General features: G+C 41.9%; 1 protein-coding gene across 4 annotated transcripts in view; it reads right to left on the reverse strand.

Moving 5' to 3' along the window:
• The window catches only part of LOC122798823 (ubiquitin carboxyl-terminal hydrolase 2-like), a 1,648,319-nt gene that overhangs the window by 184,930 nt on the left and 1,440,589 nt on the right, over positions 1 to 22,800 (reverse strand). The gene's annotated exons all lie outside the window — the stretch shown is intronic.

Genomic DNA, 22,800 nt, shown 5'->3' on the forward strand with positions numbered 1-22,800 from the left:
TGCGTTGGTTAAATCTAGCACAAAACCGACAGCCAGGCACGTTGTGATCAGGGCCTAGGGCAAGGAATACAGTATAAATGGGAATCTTTATGAGGTATTTGCTTCCCACAAGTAATACAATTATTAACTTTTTCTGACATTGGTAAAAAGCAAGAAAAAAGTTTCCCCAATGGGGTACTTAGCTTTAGTGAAGACTTTGGTTCTGAAACTCAAACTCGAATATTTCAGTAGTCGGCCGACCGACACTTGCGAAATGCTTCTACTTCTGGCTCCGCGCGGCAAGAAAGACTAAAGAAAATGGCGTTGGCTGCATGTTTTATACACCTGACAAGCTGACATCATGGAAGAGGAGACAGCAACCGACGCAGGACCCAAGACTTTGGAATTCAGGTCGACTGAGGGCAACCTGCCAGCAGATTACCCGAATGTAACGACTGCAACAGTGAAACATGAAGAACATCATCATTCCCTTCAGCACAAACAATGTCCCTTCACACTGTCAAATCAATAACAATACCCTAAGTACTCATGAGGTGGTAAGGGACCTGGGATCACAAGCTGATCGCGACCCTAACTTCAACCACCACGTGCCGCATCGTCTCCAGAGGGCAAGAAGTTATAACCCCCTATACTCGGCATCCGGCCCATAATTGAGTATAATGCCCCATTTGGTATGTACCGTACTAAGCACTTACAGCAATTAGACAGACCTCAGAGGTTTCTAACAAAGAAGATCAAAGGCCTCCAGCATGTGCCTTACACGGACCGACTAAAATCCCTGTTATTATACTCCTTATTGTATAGACTTCTTAAGAGAGACTTATGTCTGGCCTACAGAGCAACCCAAGACCCAAACATAATGAACTTACTGCATATCTGTAAATCAAATGGGTCTAGGACTACCTGTTCCAGGGACTTAAATATGGCTTGTGACTTAAATAGGACATGCTGGAGGGACAGATTTATCTCCCATTGACTGCCACATATTTGGAACAGGCTACCAATTCATGTGAAATAGAGCTCCTCTATGACACTGTTCAATAGGAACCTGGATGAGTGGATGGGGCACCATAAATTCTTACCAGGGATAGCACCCACAACCCTCCTGGACATGGGCAGTCATCACTAAATGGCAATCTTGGGTATTGACTAGTACCTCTATGGTATTACATTGGATTGAAATGGCTAGTCTTAAAATCACCTCCGGGTCGATAGCTTAGTAATCTCCTAGGACCCTATGATCCAGCACATGTCATACACTGGCAGACTGAAGTCACTGTCACTCTACTCAGTAGAATATGGACTACTTAGAGGAGACTTGTGCCTGGCCTACAGAACAATCTCAGATCCCAACCTAATGGAAATGTTGCACATCCTTAGGTCAAATGGAACAAGGGTCACCCACTCCAGGGACCTTAACCTGGCCTGCAACATAAACAGGACCTGTTAGAGAGGCAGATATATCTCTCAGAGGTTGCCACTTCTCTGGAATAGTCTACCAATTCACTTCAAACAGAGCTCCTCTATGACCTTGTTTAAGCGTAGCCTGGAAGACTGGAGGGAAACCTTAAATTCCTGACAGGGATTTCATCTATGACCTTATGGGCAATTGTTGCTAACTAAGATCCTGAGTATTGGTAAGATCCTTTAGATTGGGTTTCTCTAGTAGTACATTGGGAATACATGGCTAGGCTTATAAATACCTTCCCGTCAATAGCCCAGTAACCACCTATGAACCTATAAAAGGAATCAAAATCCTATCACCCACAGTGTCATCTGAAGAGTGGACAGGTGAGGATGAGTAAGTGATTCCTTGTCTTGCGTGAGAAGATACATCCAGTGAGATAATTTGTGGTGATTTCCCCTGGCAAAATGATAAAGAAGGGGGAACCAATGCTGTCTGAGCCAAAAGAGAGTTTTTAGCAAGATGCTGGGAGAGTCTTGCCTGATCCCATGCAGACCTCCTGACAACAAAGGTGGGGGAGGGGGAGCACAAAGAAACATTCCCTTCCAGTGAAAATCAGGACATCCACAGTTTCCAAGTTACAGGACTTGGAACTCCTGAACAGAATAGAGGAAGCTGTCTGTTCAGAGGAGAGGCAAAAACATATACCCGAGGAATAACCCAACCGATGGACTATAACCAGAAACATGTCTCTGTGAAGCATCCATTCATGAGCCTGTGTTTGGGACCTGCTCTGCAAGTCTGCCACAAGTTTGTGCTCTGAAGGAATGTAACTCACCTGAAGAGTCACTCAATACCTGAAAGCTAGATCCCATGCCTGAAGGACTAATCTGCAAAGGAGAAAGGACCATGTACCCTCCTGCTTCTTGATGTACCACATCATAGTGGTATTGTCCATGAAGACTTAGAGGGGGGGTCAGGTTGGAAAAGGGAATGAAAAGTTTGCAAAGCCAGAAGTAGTACCCTTATCTCTTTTATGTTGATATGATCTGACCACTGATGAGGAGGCCAGAGACCCTGGACTTCTAGACGCCCACAAGAAACCCCCCAACCCAACTCTTAGGCATCTGTGAACAGTTCCTGAGAAGGAATTGGAGCCTGAAAGGGGAGCCCTGGATTGAGAGAGAAAGAGGGAGTTGCTGAATTCACCACTGGAGCGTGAGTTTAAGACACACCACGGGAGCCTGAGTTTAAGACAAGGAAGTACAGGAACAGGAAACTCTAGAGGGTGGCAATGTTGTAGCCACGCTGATCTGAAGACGATAAACCCCAGAACCCTGAGAAATTCCTGAGCCAATTGAAAGGAGAGACTGTAAAAACTACTGTCAGAGACAGGACCTTGGGGGCAGGTAGAAAAGCCAACATGGAAATAGTCTGAAGCCTACACCCAAGAAAAACACCATCCTGGGAGGATGTCAGAACAGATTTCTTGAGACTTACGGTGAACCTCAAACTTTGTAAAAGACAAGTGGTAAAGTGGAGATCCTGCAATACGCTGCTGAGAAAAAAAGAGCCTGAATGAGCAGGTTGTCCAGACAGGGGAAGATTTATATCCCTTGAAGCCTAAAAAGGCAACAAGTGCAAGACATTTGATGAAAACCCTTATGGCAGAAGAAACAAAGGACAACGCAGACAACTGAAAATGGGAGGAAGAAAGAAATGCAAGCATTTCCTGAAAAAGGGAGAATGAAGATGTGAAGGTATGCAGCACTGAGATCTAGAAAAAAAGGCCAGGGGAAGGAGGAGAGGAAACAAGGTCTGCAGAAAGAGAGGACCCTGAAAAAAGTGTTGTACAATGAAAGATCCAGAACTGATCTCCACGTACCCTCCTTCCAAGGAACTAAAAGCAATTTGGAGTAAAAACCCTTTTCCCTCTTGGGAGGATGGAACAGGCTAAATAGTGCCCTGATCCAAAAGGGACTGCAAAACCTCTGGGAAATGAGGAAGCTGTTCTAGAGGAGGTTGTGAAATGCCTGCAAAAGGGAGTAAGGGATCCAAAACATAAAATATCTCTGGTGAACGACAAACGGCACTCAGGAGTCTGAGGTGATTTGATGCTAAGCTGGAAGCGGTAGAGAAAGGCATAGAGAGAAAAGGGGATCTGGCTGAGGGGAAGAGGAGGCCAAATCTCAAATGGAAACAGACTTGTCCGGAAAAGAAGCCTTCTGACATGGACTCTGAGTGGATACAGCAGGAGAAATTTGCCTAGACCCCTTCTCACCTTTTGAAGATGGGCGAGTCTGCCTACGGACAAAGGGTAATTCCTCTGGAATTTGGGGATAGGGGAGACAAAAATATGATGAAGTTCCTGCAAGGTCTTATCCTTATCTTGGAGAGAATTTCACAGGTCAACAGCGGCTGCCTGAAAAAGATTTTTATTATGCAGAGGGGCATCCAAAAGCTTGGCTTTAATATCATCAGGTAAAGCCTGAAGACATAGCCAAGAACAGTCATCACACAATTAAAAGCAACAGCCCTGGAAGAGGTATCAGCTGCACTGTATGGAGTGATAGGTGACCTGAGAAGAGCTGTAGCCTTCCCATCGGAATCTAGAGGGTCAGACACCATCTTAGACACCTGAGAAAGAAGAAACAAAATACACCTGGTCATGTGGGTTTGGTAATTAATATCCCTAAAAGACAGGGTGGCAGCAGTATATACTTTTTTTACCCAGTCTTTCTATAACATGAGTGTCTTTATCTGAAGGAAGGAGTTCAATAGATGGAAAAAGCTTATAAGGCTTATCAGTGGAAACTAAGACCACTGAAGGATCAGCAGAAGGGCACTTATATAAAAGTTTGCAATTCTCAGGCCCTTTGTAGTACCTATCAGGTTTCTTAGAAGCTGGTGGTGGAGAATCAGGAGCTACAGAAGCAGCAGAAAGGGTGTCCAAAAGGGCTGCCAAAACAGGAGGAACAGCAGATGGCTTAAGAGACTCCATTTGTAAAAGCTCATAATGCCTATTTTGAGTGTCAGAGACTTAGGATCTCTCCCATTTAAAGTCCTCCATCAAATGAACAATAGTATATCCCCAAAATGTAACTTTTCCAAGGAAGAGTCAGGGATCAAAGAATCCTCTTCCACTGAACCAAAGTCTAGAGGAGAAGGAATCTGAGAGGAGTAAGGAAGGGATTTCTCACCAGAATCTAGGTCCTTATCTAAGGAATCAAATTACTTAAGCCTCTTAATAGTAGTGGAAGACCAGGGAAGAGCAGGGAATGACACCCCTTGAGGAGGCTTCAAGACCATCAAAGCATTGAACAGACCCTGAGTAAAATCCTGCTATTCATGTTGGAGATCTTTAGCAACAGGGGTAATATGTTTAGTTTTCTGCTTTTTCTCAAGCAGGATGTCCGCTCTGAGGACTCTTGGTGGTTCAGACCCTTGGTGGGATTTGATATTCATAGTAGGAATCTCTTCCCTCACTAAAATATGAGGAATCCCCCTAGGTCCCTCAGGAATAATCAGCCGAGGCTCCCCCTCAATGTCCAGAACAGACATTGTAAAAGCCATTGAGGACATGCAAGAATTCAGATCCATACTAGCCTAAGATGGGGTTGCATCAGAGGAATCCAAGGTAAGCACCAGATGGTTTTCAGTGCTTTCACTAGGTTCTAGAGAGACATCATCCAGGTGAGACTGGACAGCAACCGATCAGGCTTAGTCTTTTTGGCCTTTTTCTTGGTAGATGGCTGACCCTCAGGGCAGGAGGATTCTGCCATAGAACCTTTAGCCAACAGTTTAAGTAATTGGTTCTCAAGGTATATGGATAAGGAAGATAATCAATTTTGTAGGGCTTACGGACAAACACCTGACAGAGAACTGAATAAGGTCATGGGAAGTGCCTATGCAAAAAGACATTGTTCATGGCAGTCTTTATGGGGAATCTTCCTCCCCCATTGACACATACCCCTCTTGGATGACATGAACACAAGCACATTACAAACTGAAAAAAGGTAGCGAAGAAAATCCCATTGGGGCACTTGTGTGAAAGACAGCCTGGTAATCAGTTCAGCAGATGTGTGCTCAGACTGATGCTCAATAACGGCATTTGGACTTGTGGCAAAAGTTGTGAGTGTTTGCATCTGTACATCATCTTTATGCCCTATGCATTACACAGGGCATATACATGTGACATTCAGCATCTATAAAATCTAAAGGCTTTGCTATACTGGCTGGACATTGGGTTATCCCTTTGTGTAAAGAATATGGCAAAAGTGATAATGGAAGGACATCAACAGACACTTTCTTCCACATCAGCTGATACAGAAATGCTCCTGAATTATTTGATTGGTTCTTGGTTGAATTCATCTCCAGCAATCAGAATTCAACAAAATACTTCAGACCTGCACTCTGCTAAGTGTATGCCCTCATTCCAACACGTTATAATGTAAAGTACAGATACTATGTCCTCATTTCAAGCATGCATAGCTCAGTAATTTAATGACAATAGTTATGTAAATGACAATACACGCAACCCTGCTTTAGCACGTCATTAACTGCCACAGTATTGGCATGTTTCACTGATATTCTGGTCCCCAAAGTGGTATATATAAATTAGCATGGCATACGAAACCTGAGCCAGTAGGAACAACACTGTGACTGATTGATTCAAAGGAAATGTTGTCATTGCTGATGTAATTTGATGCCCACTAGGAACATAAGCTACTGTTCTGATGTTATCCTCCCTTTCTACCAATGAAGCAACATACTGTAAATCTACTGGTGTGGAGTTTGGTGTACAGAGGATTTTGGTATCCTCTTCATCCACAGGCACTTCTGCTAAGGGGATAAAACAACTGGGAATTTTAACCATACGAAGGAGGAGGCAAATGTTTACTTCCCTGCTACCATGTTGATTGTGCCTTCTTGCTTTCGGGACAGCTGCCCAGCATGGTTGATCATACTTTTTGCTTTCTGTCTTTGACAGGCTACACTACCAATATGCTCCTGAGGCACTGTTGCTACCTTGACTACCTGTCATAGCCGGCCTTAAGCACAGGCCAACTAAGAGACCACCTAGGGCACTGCTGTAGCAAGGGTGCTTTTCCAGTATTTTTTTTTTTTGTAGTAAAGAAATGGTTTCTTTAAAATGTGTTGAATGAAAACAGGAAAAACTGAATAGTAAGACAACCTGTGAGAAAAATACAGAAAAAAGGAATCCGGATTGCAAAGGTAGACCAACATGGAGCACTGAGTTGTGTGTTTGGGGGTGGCAGTGCTGTGGAGCCCTTTTGCCTATGGCATCAGTTGACCAAAGGATGGCCCTGCTACCTGTCAATGCTTTATCAAATGTTTAAACATCTCTTGACTACAAAACTGTAATTTGATGGTTGATGTGATGGTACACAAGGTAGCAAGGAAACACAGCTGACAGCAGATGCCATAATCCCTAAGTTTTCTCATGATGTAAACCATGGCTTTACATGTAATGAATAGTACATTACTATAGTATAATGCCAGGCTTACAGGGAGTCCTGCTATTATTAAGTTATTGCTTAGTTCCTTTACTTTCTTTAGAACTCATCATTGCTAAGTCCAGAAAGCAAAATGTACAGTGTCTACAGTTTTTGCTCATTTTTAGCCTCAGAGTAAAGAGGTGGGCTCTCACAGTAACTGGTGAATCTGACAGCTGCAGGTCCTTGAGCAAGTCTTTTTTAATAAATACTCCTGGTTAGCAGTCCTCTTTTTCTTCAGAAAGCCAATTAGATGTAATAAATTCCTGCAGTTTCTCACATTTTCTAAGATGGCCGCCAGCTAGACTGCACACACTTCAGCTTGCTCCAACTACTAAATTTCAAATCTAACCTCATCTAAGGCTACTGCTACAGTGTAAATCTACAAAAAAGCAACTCCTGCGTAATTAAACCTAAGTCAATACCTGAGTGAAGCTTATTTTTATCTTCTGAGTGTAAAAATAAGAAATGCATAACTTAGATTTGGGTGATGACTAAGCAGTGACTCCTGTACATGTGCCTGGGCCTGCAAGCAGTAAGTAGCAGCTACAAAAAATAAGAAAAGAAACAAGCCTTCACACAACAAAGAAAAATGGACCAAATGGAAACACACACATCTAAAACAAGACTATCTCAAATTGCTTCTCCAGACAAGGAAGTTATTACTAAGAGGCAGAAAACTACCAAATCTCAAACCGAAGTGTCAAAGAACCAAATGAAACTAAAAACTGATCAATCTTTTGACATGGAGGAACTAAAAGCAGCTTTAATGCCTCTGCAAACAGAAATAAAATCTTTCTCTTCAAAACTTACAGCGTTTGGCAATAACGTGGATCAAATAATAACCAGACTGGACAAAAATGAGGCTAGAATACTGAGTAATGAGACAAAGATAGAAGAAATACAGAAAGCTTCTTCCATCACTGAAAATTCAGTCAAAGAAATAAAACAAAAACTGACTGATCTGGAAGCTAAAGCAAGGAGAAATGATGTATTGATCAGAGGCATCCCAGAAAAATATGAACAGTCACAGCTAGCTAATGTAGCAAAGGAAATCTTCAGTCGCCTTCTTGAAAACAAAGAACTATCCCAAAAAATAGTTATTGAAAGAATACACCGCTCTGAGAAAATCTCAGACCCTGGATGCCCCCAGGCAAATATATGTAAGAATTCTAAATGCTGCACATGCTCAAGAAATAATTCAAGCTGCAAAAAAGGAAACATATTCTATGGAATGGCTGCCAGATAACCTTTGCTCAGGATCTGCCTCTACAGATAAAACAGTTAAGACAAGCTCTATCGCCATACTGCACATACTTAGAAAGCAAAAACATTAGATTCAAATGAAATTCCAGCAACTGTGCAATTTCAATACAATGGCTTAAAGTATGCAGTTAAAAATAAAGAAGCAAAAACAGCTTTTCTCAAAGCCTTTAAAGAACTGCCATGAAGTAATTTTTTTTTACACAAACAGGCTCCTAATACAAAGACTATATGCTTCTGTGTATTTTTTGTCATACTAATTCTCTCAATGACAAGGTAAAATACCTAAAATACATGTCTTCTGCTTGGATTCATTGTTTTTCATTTGGGCACTCCAACTACAGCTTACGGAGCATATTCACAGTCACGAATGAACTGCATTACCCAGAATCCTTTGCAACCATGAATCAGGAAAATTAAAGGAGAACCGCAGCCACAGACTCAAAAGCATGTTAATTTCGTCATGTTTAGATGTTTCCAATATTTTAACAGCACTGTGGGACTCTTTACAGTTTTTTAAATATTTGTATATGTAATTTCAGAGTCTGGCCACATGGGGTCTAGCATATTGATGAGAGTTCAAAAATTTTATAAACCTCCACATATCCCACAATGCAGTGTTTGTCTTTAACTCATTACATTACCCAGGCTTCAGTGTTTAGAAGCTACTGTGACTGCATTCATTTTACATGCATACACTGGTGTCTTACCAGTCAATAAATTTCAACTAAGATTTCTTGCTGTTCAGTGACTACTTAAAAAACTAACTGTGACAAAGACACAGAACAGACTAAGTTATTTTTACTGCTTCTTCTTTACAGAGATCTTAGTTTTCACTCTTTTGTCATGCCTTAGTTGTAGTTCTTTAGATCATCTCCTCTCTCCCTTCACACTTCCCCTCCCTAGCTGTCAAACTGCTAAAGGTAATTTGACCTGTTGTTGCTTTGATTGACACCTCACCACAGAAGACTTAACTCATCCATTGTTTCATAGTTCTAGCCTTTTCTTTCTGACAGTGGGACACTTATTTATGCAGCACCATGGCCTCCTGTCATGAAACAGGGATGCAAAGTTCATAGTATTTGGAAACGTAATGTTTTTGAAATAAAACTAGCTACTTTCTCTGAGCTATTGTGTTTGCCTCATATACTCACATTTTAATAGTGCTTTAAACAGAACATTGTGAATGGACAAAAAATACTAATTTGACTTGCATTTCAGAGTAGAACTGTAAGATAGATGTATCACATGCTTACTGAAATCACCATTGCCTCACCATATGAAAGTCTTGTGATGCCCATGTACAAATTTTAGTGCTGGCTGTAATTTCCCACAGACAGCTTGGTTTGGTGGGATGTATTTCCTGAGGTTGGTGTACCTGAAAACTCTTACTGGCTCAGTGTGTGATCATTTCATGATGTAGACCCATGCTGAAATGCACTCTATGCAAACAGTAATACATGTACTATGTCAAAGGTATGCTACATGCAGACTTCTGCAGGACAGTATGCAGTGTCTAATCTCATTTTGATTATTCTGTTCTCTACATGCTTACACACCCTTTGTGCTTTTCTCCTTATAAATATCTACCACATCACTATTCATCACATATCTAATACTGATTTTTGTTTTTGCCTTTAACATAACATTGTTTTATACACACACACACACACACACACACACACACACACACACACACACACACACACACACACACACACACACACTGGATATAAAAAGTGTACACACCCCTGTTAAAATGCCAGGTTTTTGTAATATAAAAAAATGAGACCACAATAAATCATTTCAAAACTTTTCCCACCTTTAATGTGACCTATAACCTGTACAATTCAACTGGAAAACAAATCTGTTAGGGGAAAAAAATATAAAGAATAAAAAAGTACAATAGCCTGCATAGGTGTACACACCCTTAAAATAATACTTTGTTGAAGCACCTTTTGCTTTAATTATAGCATTGAGTCTTCTTGGGAACCCACCTGCCATCAATTAAAAAGACTATCTTTCTTCTTCTTTCTGCTTTCCCTGGTTAGGGGTCGCCACAGCGGATCACCTGTCTGCTCCTGACTGGCAGTGGAGTTTTACAATGTCAAGTTGCCGGCCCGACGCCCAACCTTCCACTGAAGGAACACACATGCACACATTCACACCTAGGGTCAATTTAGAGTATCCAATCCACCTACAGCATGTCTATGGGATGTGGGAGGAAACTGCAGCACGCGGAGGAAACCCACATGACCACAGGGAGGACATGCAGACTCTGCACAGAAGGCATCCCAGCAAATGATCGAACTGGAGAACCTCTTGCTGTTCATAGGTTAGTACTAGGCTAACTGCCCTTGCAAGCCATTTTCAGCCTAGCCAATTATCCCCTGTGAGATTCAAACCCTGTACCTTGTGTTTGTAAGGCAAACACCTTAACCATTAGGCCACCCTGTGAGGCAACAATCCTAACTGCTGCATCACCGCGGCTGCCCATCAATTAGAGAGACTATGAATAACCCCAAATAAAGTTCAGCTGTCCTAGTAGGATTTTACTGACATTTACCCAGTTACCTGCTACAGCAAAACCCATGGTTCTCATCAGCTTATAAAGCATCAAAGGGATCTCATTGTTGAAAGGTATGAGTCAGGAGAATTGTACCAAGAAATTTCCACAGTACTGGATATACATGTAACACAGTGAAGACAGTCATCAAAAGTGGAGAAAATATGGGACAACACTGACATTGAAATGAACTGGACGTCCCTCCAAAATTGATGAAAGGACAAGACGAAAACTGGTCAGGGAGCAAGAGACCTACAGTCACAGTGAAGGAGCTGCAGGAATTTCTGGCAAGTATTGGTTAGGTACTACATGTGACAGCAATCTCCAGTATTCACCATATGTCTGGCCTATGGGGTAGGGTTGAAAGACAGAAGCCTTTTCTTACACAGAAAAAACATCCAGGCCCAGCTAAAATTCACAAAACAATATATCAAGTCTCCCAAAGCATGTGGGGAAAACGTATCTTGGTCTGATGAGACCAAGGTTGAAATTTCTGGCCACAATTCCAAAAGGTATGTTTGTGCACAAAAGCACTTTGCATCACCAAAAGAACACCATCCCCACAGTGAAGCATGATGGTGGCAGTATCGTGGTTTGGGGTTACTTTTCTTCAGCTGGAACTGAGGCTTTAGTCAAGGTGGAAGGAATTATGAGCAGTTCCAAATACAAGTCACTTTTGGCCCAAAACCTTCATGTGTTTGCTTGAAAGCTGAGGATGAACAGAGATTTCACCTTTCAACATGACAATGACCCAAACATACATCCAAAATTAACAAAAGAATGGCTTCACTAGATAAAAATTAAAGTTTTGGAATGGCCCAGCCAGAGCCCAGATCTAAATCCAATAGAAAATCTGTGGGGTGACCTGAAGAGGGCTGTGCACAAGAGATGTCCTCACAATGTGACAAATTTGGAGCGCTTTTGCAAGGAACAGTGGGTAAATATTGCCAAGTCATGATGTGCCATGCTGATAAGACTCCTACCCAAGAAGACTGAAAGCTGTAATTAAATCAAAATGTGCTTTAAAGTATTAGTTTAAGGGTGTGCACACTTATGCAACCAGATTATTGTACGTTTTTTATTTTTTATATTTGTCCCCTAACAGATTTGTTTTTCAATTGAATTGTACAGGTAATAGGTCACATTAAAGGTAGAAAAAGTTTTGAATTGATTTATTGTGGTCTCATTTTTTTATATCACAAAAACCTAGCATCTTAACAGGGGTGTATATACTTTTTATAGCCACTGTACAGACATACCTACATACACACACAAACACACTATATATATTATGTATAATATAAAAACTATATCTACAAGGAAGTCGTTGTGGGCAGTGGTGAATGCTTTGATGTCACCTAGTACCACACAAAGCTGTGTATTACCAGTACACAGATGGCAAGTTTCCACAGACAGATACTATACAACACTGCCTGGAATGACTAAGGAAGTAAGTCATTAAAAATGCATTTCTGAATTCCTGTTTTCAGTAGGATTTGTAGTCTACCAGTGAAATATGGCCATATGAACCTTTTCAAAAATGACCACTATTACAACTTACATTAGCAGTGTGTAACAGCCCTCAGATGCCCATACACCTTTACCCAAACACATGTATCTATTCCTTCACACATTTTGCTTTTCAGAGGCATTCAAATGCCCGTAGATTACTTTTCCTCTATTGTACAGCTAGATACATAAACCCTGCAATTCCCAGTTCATCCCTCTATCAGCAACCCATTATCTGATTTTTCATCACACAGTGGGTGAACTGCACAAAATGACACAGTCTTGCTGGAGGTACTTCTGCTGACAGCCATTAACTGCTTACACAATACCAGTTTGTTATGAATCAAACACTGGGGTCATATCTGCTGCTGTGCCCTTAGTAATACTAATTTAGTGTGCTAATCCTTACATATCACTTGCTTGCATTCCCCCCCTCACACAGACACTCACCCCTTGCTTGCATCCCCCACACACACACTCACCCCTTGCTTGCACCCCCCCAAACACAATCACCCCTTGCTTGCACCCCCCACACACATTAAATTGCTTGCATCCACACACACACTCACCCCTTGCTTGCATCCCCATGCACACACTCACCCCTTGCTTCCATGCCCCACACACACAAACTCACCCCTTGCTTGCATACCCCACACACACACTTACCCCTTGCTTGCATCCCCACACACACACACACACACACACACACACACACACACTCACCCCTTGCTTGCATCCCCACATACACACACACACACACACACACACACACACACACACACACACACACACACACACACACTCTCACCTCAATGTTTGATTCAAACATCTGAATTAAATCAGAGTGAAAAATCAAAAGACAAACTTATTTACAAAATTTTAGCTAGTCGTGCTGACATCTATAATATAGGGTAATTTAGAATCATTCAAAAATATACACCTAGCCAAGCTTGTACAGCGAACACTCTGATATCCTCACACAACCATAGCTAAACATAACCGTTCTGACATTGTAGCACCTTAGTTAAGTTATATTTCTGTAGAGGTGTGAGTGATATCTACACGGCTTGAGAAAAACATTGTAATAAAGTGTTCCTAAGCTAAAAACAAGTCTGTTATGTATAGTGCTAACACTCTGACTGATATAGCAAATGTACAGGCAGACAAATTAATCTCTAACTTAACCCCTTCCTCCCACCTCAACCTCCACTCAGGAAATACCATCACATATAACTTCTCCTACTACCAGTAAGGAACAGGTTCTTAATGTTCTCTCCAAGGCCAGGAACACTGCATCGATGGGCCCAGGCAATATTTCAGCATGCCTTCTAACTATCAGGAAGCATGACAAATCAGGCCTTCAGCAATCACTGTTTAACCTTACCCTCCAAACAGGCCTCATACCTAATGAATGGAGAAGAGCAACAGTTAACCATTTGCACAACGGAGGGGCATTTACAGACTATGGCAACTGCAGACCCACAAGTCTCACTAGTCTCGTATGCAAAGCCATGATTAATATCCTGGAAATGTTCAATAATGACATAAGAAACCTCAAGACAAAGAACCCAACCAATCTGGTTTTGCCAAGGGCAGGTAGTGCCTACTCTACCTGGTGGACTTCTTTGAGAAGGTCACCAAAGCCATGGATGAGGGCAACATGGTCAACACTGCCAACCATGACTTGGCCAAAGCACATAACCAGCTCATGCTTTGTTGACAAACTGAAGAGGTTAGATACAAACCTTTGCGTCATCTAGTTGACATCTAGATGGCTCACAGACAGGACTCAAAATGTTACAATTGGGGAGTGCACCTCTACAAGGAGGCCAGTCACAAGAAGAGACCCACAGATCAGTCTTGGGACAGGTCTGGCTGACCATATTTGCAGACAACTGCAAATTGGGAGCAATCATGAAATACTCCAAAGAAAGTAAGGTTCTCCATGAAAGACTGAGATGGACAACTTGTTTCAAAACTATGGACAAAAGTAAATGCAAAGAATTGTTTAACAATTTCCTTTGGGTAATCATCTTCACCTGGTAACTATCATATTAACAACACACCCCCTAAGAGTCAACCCAGGTAAGTGATCATGGCAGTTTAACATTTTATAACAATAATTTGGTGTAGCTAAGGTCCTTTCAGACTGCAGTAAGGCCGTTATAGCAAGAATGAACATAATGGAATGACTGCATTCCTGCTTTTGCAATGACAGCTGAAGTGCTTGGCATGGCCATGTCTGGGCATCAAGTTACATTGAAAAATGTAATATACAGGAAAGTACAGTTGTGTACACCTACCATAAATGTAGATGTTTGAGTGTCTTCACTGTTGCAGTCATGACTGTAGGGTTCTCCCCTGCCGGCAGGCAGGCCTCGGTCGGCCAGAATCCCAAAGTCTGGGTCTGGCGTCAGCTGTTCAACCATGCTCCCTGACGTCAGAGCGCCAGGAGTACAAAGCTGACAGCCGACGCCATCTTCTCCAGTTTTTCTTGCCCCAGATGTCAGGAGTCCCAAAATGAAAAAGGTCCCATAACCATTGCAAATACACCTCAGAAGAATGGTGAAAAAAGGAAATACACAAAGGAAAAAATAAGAGGGGACTGGAGGGAGGGAAACCCAGACTGCAACAGTGAAGACACTCGAACATCTACATTTATGGTAGGTGTACACAACTGTACTATGTTCATCGTGTTTCACTGTTGCAGTCATGACTGTAGGGTAGAATCCCAAAGCTGAAAGAAAGGGAGGTGGTCATAAAGAGGGAGGGGCGGCTAAAAGGCCCTGCAAAACTGCAGAGGCAAAGCCTACCCTAGACTTAGAGTACAGAGGTAGATTGTAGTGCTTAGAAAATGTATGCACTGAACTCCAAGTTGCAGCTTCCAAAATGTCCTTCGTAGGAACTCCCCTGAGGAAGGCCGCAGAAGTGGCAGCAGCTCTGGTGGAATGAGTCAGTATACTTCCTGGGATTTGCTTTCCATGGTGAGAATAACAAAATCTGATTCCATGAGCAATCCATTTAGAAATGGCCTGTTTTGAAATGGCTTAACCTTGGGAACTTGAAGCATAAGAAACAAACAATTGTTCTGATTTTCTGATGTCCTTGGTTCTGTTCAGGTAAAAACGTAGCTGTCTGTGTACATCCAAGGAATGTAAGATCCTTTCCCCTTTATTTTGAGGAGTGGGGAAAAAGGTTGGCAAGTGGATAGTTTGATTTAAAGCCACCTTGGAAACCACCTTAGGCATGAAGGTAGGATTAGTCCTCAAAGACACCCTGTCTTGATGAAAAATAATATAAGGTTCCACAGCCATAAGAGCTTGTAACTCTGAAACTCTCCTGGCAGAGGTTAGGGCTAACAGGATAGCTGTCTTCCAAGATAAAAACTTGATGTCAGAAGAGGCAGCAGGCTCAAAAGGAGGCAAGGTTAGTTTTTCCAAAACATAGTTGAGATCCCAAGCAGGAATGGGAGGAGATCTAGGAGGTCTTAAGTTCTTAGCTCCTCTGAGAAACTGTCTCATGAGCTGGTGGGAAAAGATGGGAGGGTCTGTATTATAATGAGCAGAAATAGCAGAGGCATGTATCTTAATGGAAGAGAAAGAGAGACCCTTATGTAAGAGATCTGTCAAGTAAAGTAGAATTAAAGTAATGTTAGGAAGAAGAGGATCAGAATCCTGAGCCTGCATCCAGGAACAAAATTGTTTCCATTTTCCTGCATAAGGTTTTCTAGTACTAGGACGTCTGGCTTCTAAAATGACATCCATAACCTGCTTGGGCAGTAAAGAAGAAATCAAAGGCCCTGGATTAACCAGGCCGCCAGGTTGAGAGTTCTGACATGAGAGTGGAGAACCTGACCCTGATGTTGGGACAGAAGGTTAGGAGACTGAGGTAAAACCCAAGGGGGGTCCAGACATAGGTTTCTTAAAGTTGGATACCAAAACTGCCGAGGCCAATTTGGAGCCAGCAAGATTATCATCTTGGGCTTGTCCTGTTTTATCTTCAATAAAACCCATGGAAGAAGAGGAAGAGGCGGAAAGGCATATCCCGGGAGGTTCCTCCAACTGAATGACAGGGCATCCACTTTCCAAGCCTCTCTGTAGAAAGTCCTGGTGCAAAAAGTCTGTAGTTGATGATTGAGATGGGATGCAAAGAGGTCTATGTAAGGACATCCCCAGACTGCTGTTATCATCCTGAATATTTTGGTGTCCAGCATCCACTTGTGTGGATCTGAAAGATTTCTGCTCAGACTGTCTGCCAGGAAGTTTAGTTTCCCTGGTAGAAACTGAGTTTGAAGATCCAGATTGCAAGCTAGAGCTGTGTTCCATAGATCCATGGCTAGTCTGCAAAGGGGGTAGGAATGAGATCCCCCTTGCTTGTTTATGTACCACATAACTGTGGTGTTGTCTGTCCATATTAACAGTTGTCCTGGTTGTAAAAGATTCCTGAATGCCAATAGAGCTTTCTGAACGGCTAACATTTCCTTTAAATTGATATGCAGGTGCTTTTGATCCTTTGTCCAAAGGCACTGCAAACAATTGCCCTGAAAATGGGCTCTCCAAGCATAATCCGAGGCGTCCGTGGTTAGAATCTGAGAGGCAGGAGGCAGACGGAAGGGCTTCCCTTTGTTTAGAGCACATGCCCTGGACCACCAAAGAAATTCCTTTTGAAGGCAAGGAAGGACGGAGATCAGTATGTCTAAACTGTGGCAATGCTGAGACCATACACATTTTAGGTACCACTGTATTTTCCTCATGTGTAGTCTTGCATATGGTACGAGAAGGATGCAGGAGGCCATGTAACCCAAAGCCTTCAGGAATTTCCTTGCAGATAGATGAGTTAAAGTTGCCAAGGTTCTGAAAGTTGAAGCCAGCTGTAACTGTTTTTCGGATATCAGAAATGCCATCTGGGTTGTGGTGTTTAGAAGTGCACCCAGAAAAGTTATCTGTTGTGATGGTGTCAAATTTGACTTTTTTATGTTTACAGAGAATCCCAGGAACTTGAGGAGGTTCTGTACAAATTCTAGATGCTGGAGTAAGACATCCTTGCTGTCTGCCTGAATTAGACAATCGTCCAGATAAGGGTAAATTTGAATTCCCTTGAGTCTGCAGTAAGCTACTACTGGAGCAAGGCATTTGGTGAAGACCCTGGGCGCAGTAGATAATCCAAAGGGCAGCGCAGAGAATTGAAAGTGCTTCGATCCGGCTTTGAACCTGAGGTATTTTCTGCGATCCTGCCTGATGGGAATGTGTAAATATGCCTCCTTTAAATCCAAAGTTACCATCCATGCATTTTTGGACAGCATTGGAAGTAGCTGCTGTAGAGTAAGCATCTTGAATTTTGGAATTTCTAGAAAGGTGTTCAAGACCGACAGATCCAGAATGGGTCTCCATGAGTTTTGCTTCCTTGGGACTAGAAAGAGCCTTGAATAAAAACCTTTTCCCATCTCTGAAAGAGGAACCAGTTCTATGGCATTCATAGCCAAAAGAGCTTCCACCTGGTTTAAGGCCTCCGTCCATTGATGTTTTCGAAGGTCTGGCCATCTGCTTGGCCTTGGCAAGGTGTGAAAATGGAATTTGTAACCTCTTAAAACCACATCCAAAACCCATTTGTCTTGGGTTATTTGAGTCCAATTTTGATAAAAAGAGAGTTTTCCTCGAGAGGGGCTTCCAGGCAAGAAGTTTCTGTAGCCCAACAGAGGGAGTCATTGAGTTTGTTTCCTTTGAGATTGTGACCTGTCCTCTCCTCCCTAGGAGTGGAAGCAGTCCACTGTCTTGGTCTATAAGCAGCTTGTGTTTGAGGCCTCCTCTGGAACGTCTATATCTACCCCTCTGAGGCCTGTCTGAAGAGGGAAAGGACCAATTTTTAGAAGGCCAATTCCTGCTAAATCTAGGAGGCTGTACTTGTAAGAAATCTTTAACTGTTTGCATGGATTTGCCTTATCCTCCATCTTTTAATCACCTCTTCAGCTTTTGATCCAAACAAAACATTATGCTGAACAGGAGCATCCAATAATTTAGCCTTTACTTGTTCAGGTAAATTTTGTTCCTTTAGCCATGCATGCCTTCTAATGACTGTGCCAGAGGCCGCAGCCCTACAAGAAGCCTCCAAAGCATCAAATCCATAGTGTAAACCATGCTTCCCAACCTGTTCAGTGGCATGCAATAAGTCATGTAATTCCTTATCATCTGCACAGGCAGAAATGGAAGTAAGCTTCTGTTTTAAGACAGACAGTAGAAATTGCTGGTATTTAAACATATGAAACTGACAGTTTAAAGCCCTAATGGACAAAGTAGCAGAAGTGTACACCTTTTTGCCCCATCTTTCTAAGGATCGAGAATCCTTTTCAGTAGGAATAGGATTTTTGGCAGAAGCGGCCTTAGCTCCCTTAGGACCCTGAGAAATGGTTTCAGGGTCAGCAGAAGGGTTCTTGTATAAAAACTGATGGGAATCAGGAACCCTGTAATATCTATCAGGCTTAACAGGAGCAGGAGGAAAAGAGTCAGGGGTTAAGTTAGCCTCCGAAAAGGCATCATACACAATATCCAAAACAGGAGGAATAGCCAGGGGTCTATGTTGGGGAAGAAGAAGAAATTCCCTCAGTCTTTTCTTGGATTTTGAATACTCCTGTCCTTCCCAGTGGAAATGTTCCCTCATTTCATGCAAAGTTTCCCCAAAAGAAAAATCCTCAGGGGGAGAAGCTGAAGGAATGGATTCTTCAGCATCAGAATCCTCATAAGCAGGGAAAGAATATTCCTGATCAGAAGGAGAAACAGAGGAAACAGAAGCCTGATCAGAGGAATCATAAGAGATATCCTGCCTAGGCCTTTTGTCTGGAGGGGGATGAGAACCCCTAATCATAGTAAGTAAATCCTCCGCCATCTTGAGTAACTGTTTCTGTGACTTGGGAGCTGGTTCAGAAGAGGCCTGTGTAGAAGTCTTTGATTTTGTAGGAGTCTTTGCCTTTGTCTTTGGCTTTGCCTTTATTAGTAGCTGAGTAGGCCTGAAAACCCCTTTGGAAGCCGGTACCTGCACAGCGGCTCCGGACCCATCCGAAGGAGCATTGTCCGAAGGTCCTGCAACAGGAATATTTAAAGGCCTGATTGGCTCCTCATGAGAGTCCGTTTCGGCCGTCGGTTCTGAAATGGCCGATGACAGGGGCTGCAAAAGCGCCTCACTGATGACGGCCGAACCTGAAGCTGGCTCCGATTGTGCGCTATCATCAATTTTGGACCTCGGAGGCCTGTCTTTATCCTTGCGACGTTTGTGAACTCCGGTAGCCGGAACCGTATCCGACGACATTTTGTAATTAAAGCGCCTACCGAAGTAATGAAAGGCAAAATCGTACCTTCACTTAATTGTACATTGATTGAATCTAGCACAAAACCAACAACTAGCTACGTCGTGGTCAGGGCCCAAGCAAGGAATACAGTAAGAATGAAAATCCTTATGAGGTATTTGCTTCCCACATGAAATACAATTATTAACTTTTTCTGACATCAGAGTGGAGCAAGAAAAAAGTTTCCCCAATGGGGTACTTAGCTTTGAGTGGAGAAGAAAATCTTCGGATTGAAGTATATCAGTAAAATTCGTCAGGAGTCAGCCGACCGGCACTTGTGAACTGCTATCACCGCACAGCAAGAAAGACTGGAGAAGATGACGTCGGCTGTCAGCTTTGTACTCCTGGCGCTCTGACATCAGGGAGCATGGTTGAACAGCCGATGCCGGACCCAGACTTTGGGATTCTGGCCGACCGAGGGCTGCCTGCCGGCAGGGGAGAACCCTACAGTCATGACTGCAACAGTGAAACATGATGAACATCTTGAGCAAGAGGGAGTGTATAAATATTTCAGAATTGATGTGGGATTGACAATAAAATATGAACAAATGTGAATGTAACTCAAATGAATATTTTAGAAGACTAAAATTGATACTGAAAGCATCCCTGACATCTAGAAACAAAGTCCAAGTTATATACCAATTTGCTGTTAGGTTCAATGGTGTTTACAAGGCTAATGAGCACCAATGCCTTCTTAAGCCTAGACATGCATCCAAAATCTCTGATAAGTGTAAGCGGGGGCTTGGGAGATGAACCATTTACAGGCTGCCTGTTCTATTAGAGACATATGTGCCAAACCAGGGATGAATCTCCTGTTCTCCATTCCTGTTCTAGCTTACAGTTATTGAGTAACTGACTGACCTCAAATGGTACTGGAACAGTTAGGAAAACAAGAAAAATGCTTCTTGCCTATCAAATATACAACAGTCAGTGTGTACCAAGATGACATATTCTTCATTCTGAAGGAGGTATGGGCCTCCTTGAAATGGACTACATGTACAGATTTAAAACTGTAGGACTGCATACATATCTGCTGACTTCACAATATCCAAACACAGAGAAAGTTTTAAAACATGAGCAGAACATGTCTAAGATTACTCCCCTGCTTAATTTAGCAGAAGCACATCAATGTCAAGTGGGAAAGGAAATTAAAGAAGCAGACAAAAGTTAGGCAGCAACTGATTGTGCCAAAAAACAAAAGAAAAAATATATGGTGAAGGATCAGATGAGAAGGCAATAAACGTAGAAAAGGCATAAACATAGTTGCAAGTGCAGAAAACTCCTGGAACAACCATGTTGATCAGGAATCTGACTCAGGTGAATTTAAACCAAAGAAAGAAAGGTTAATATTGGCGGCCTAGGAAAGTGGACTATGTACGTTTTGATTTAAAAAGTCCATTCAACATGTGGGAGATGCATATAAATGCAGCTTTTGTACAACAGGATTTGAAACACTTACACATCTTGCTGCTGGTTGCGATACACTAATGGCAGAAGATCTCTATACTGAAAGGCATAACAATGTGGCAAGACTGTTGCATTGGGGATTGTGCAAATATTAAAGTAGCTGAAAAACACCGGAAACATAAGCCACAAAGCATGATAGAAAATGAAGTTTATATTACATGGGATCACCCATAACCAACAGTTCAGAAAACAGATATACGAAAACCTAACATAGTAGTCCATGAAAAGAAGACAAAAGTATCAAGAATCATTGAAATTGCTACACAAAGTGACTACGGTGACTTACGTACATACAGTCATAAAATACCAAGATTTGCAGGCAGAAATGAGGGCAGTGTGGAAGAAGGATACCCACACAGTTCCAATAGTTGTAGAAGCAATAGCTCTCATAAAAAGAATTTACAATCTTACTTAGATATGTTACCGATACATGTAACTCCGTATGAATTGCAGGAGGAGTCAGTACTGGGCACATTGCAGGGGCTACGAAGAGCACTTCTGGCTGACATCAAAGATTGAAACTATACTAATTTCAAGAACTTAAATCATACTTTGACTTAGGAATGGGGTTCATTCCCATCATGGTATTAGAAAGCCGAAAGACTTGGAGACATTAACAAAAGAGAAAAGAAAGTATCTCATAGCAGAGCCAAAGTACTGCAAGAAGCATTCCAGGAGTTCATACTTTTGGGAAATTTGCCTTGGCAGTGAAATTTTTTTTTTGGGTCTTTGTTAGAGCAGATGTGTAACTCTCCCTACACTCACCTATAACTGTGAATGGATGTATGTATGTCTGTGAGGGCTTCTCTCTATATATGAATTATATATATATATATATATATGTATATATATATATATATATATATATATATATATATATATATATATATATATAAAAAGTCAAAAGCAAATTAATTCCAGCAATCACAATTTTTGGCATTTTCATGACATGAACAGGTATTAACAAATACATTATGAGTGAAGCTCAGATAATCCCAAATAGTGGTTTTTGTTCAATAACAAACTCAGCAGGCTGTAAGAAATGCTACAGGCCTGATAGTCTGGTAGTAACAAACTCTGCAACTCAGCAGGCTGTGTGTGTGTGTGTGTGTGTGTGTGTGTGTGTGTGTGTGTGTGTGTGTGTGTGTGTGTGTGTGTGTGTGCATGCACATGCATTTGTGTGTGCATAAGCAGTTACTAAGCTTTCAGTCCAGGAAACCATTAATGAACCTAGCTCAAATTCCCAATTACCCAAAAGCGCCCTCTGGTTAACCAACTTGGTCAAGTCCAAACAGCAGACCAGTGAAGGCTGACGGAATCAAACCATGTACTGCAGGAAGTGCGTCATTAACCGCTCATAGCCATGATCCTCTATCACATAACTCTCAATCAGGGACAATCCAGGTCTATTAACTTGAGACAGAGAATAAGAGAATATGAGTTAAAACATTTTCTGAAGTAAAAAGTCTATACCTGTAATTCCTGTCATGCTAAGAATAATTCACCATCTTATCTCCAAAAGTCAACACTTTTAGGAGAGATTAAGAGAGATGGATCTAAAATCTGAGTCAAAATCAGTGCTGTCCCTAAAAATCAGGGACAATGTGAGAGGCATGCTCTATACCAGTTGTTTAAGGAGACTATCATACTTTTTGTCTGTTTCTGAGTTAATGTGAGACAGCTGCATATTATTTTCAGCTCATGTCACTTATAACCATAACACGGTATAATATATAGG

This window comes from Protopterus annectens, chromosome 3.part1, assembly GCF_019279795.1.
Source record: "Protopterus annectens isolate FY-2018-M chromosome 3.part1, PAN1.0, whole genome shotgun sequence".
Classification (NCBI taxonomy): domain Eukaryota; kingdom Metazoa; phylum Chordata; order Ceratodontiformes; family Protopteridae; genus Protopterus; species Protopterus annectens.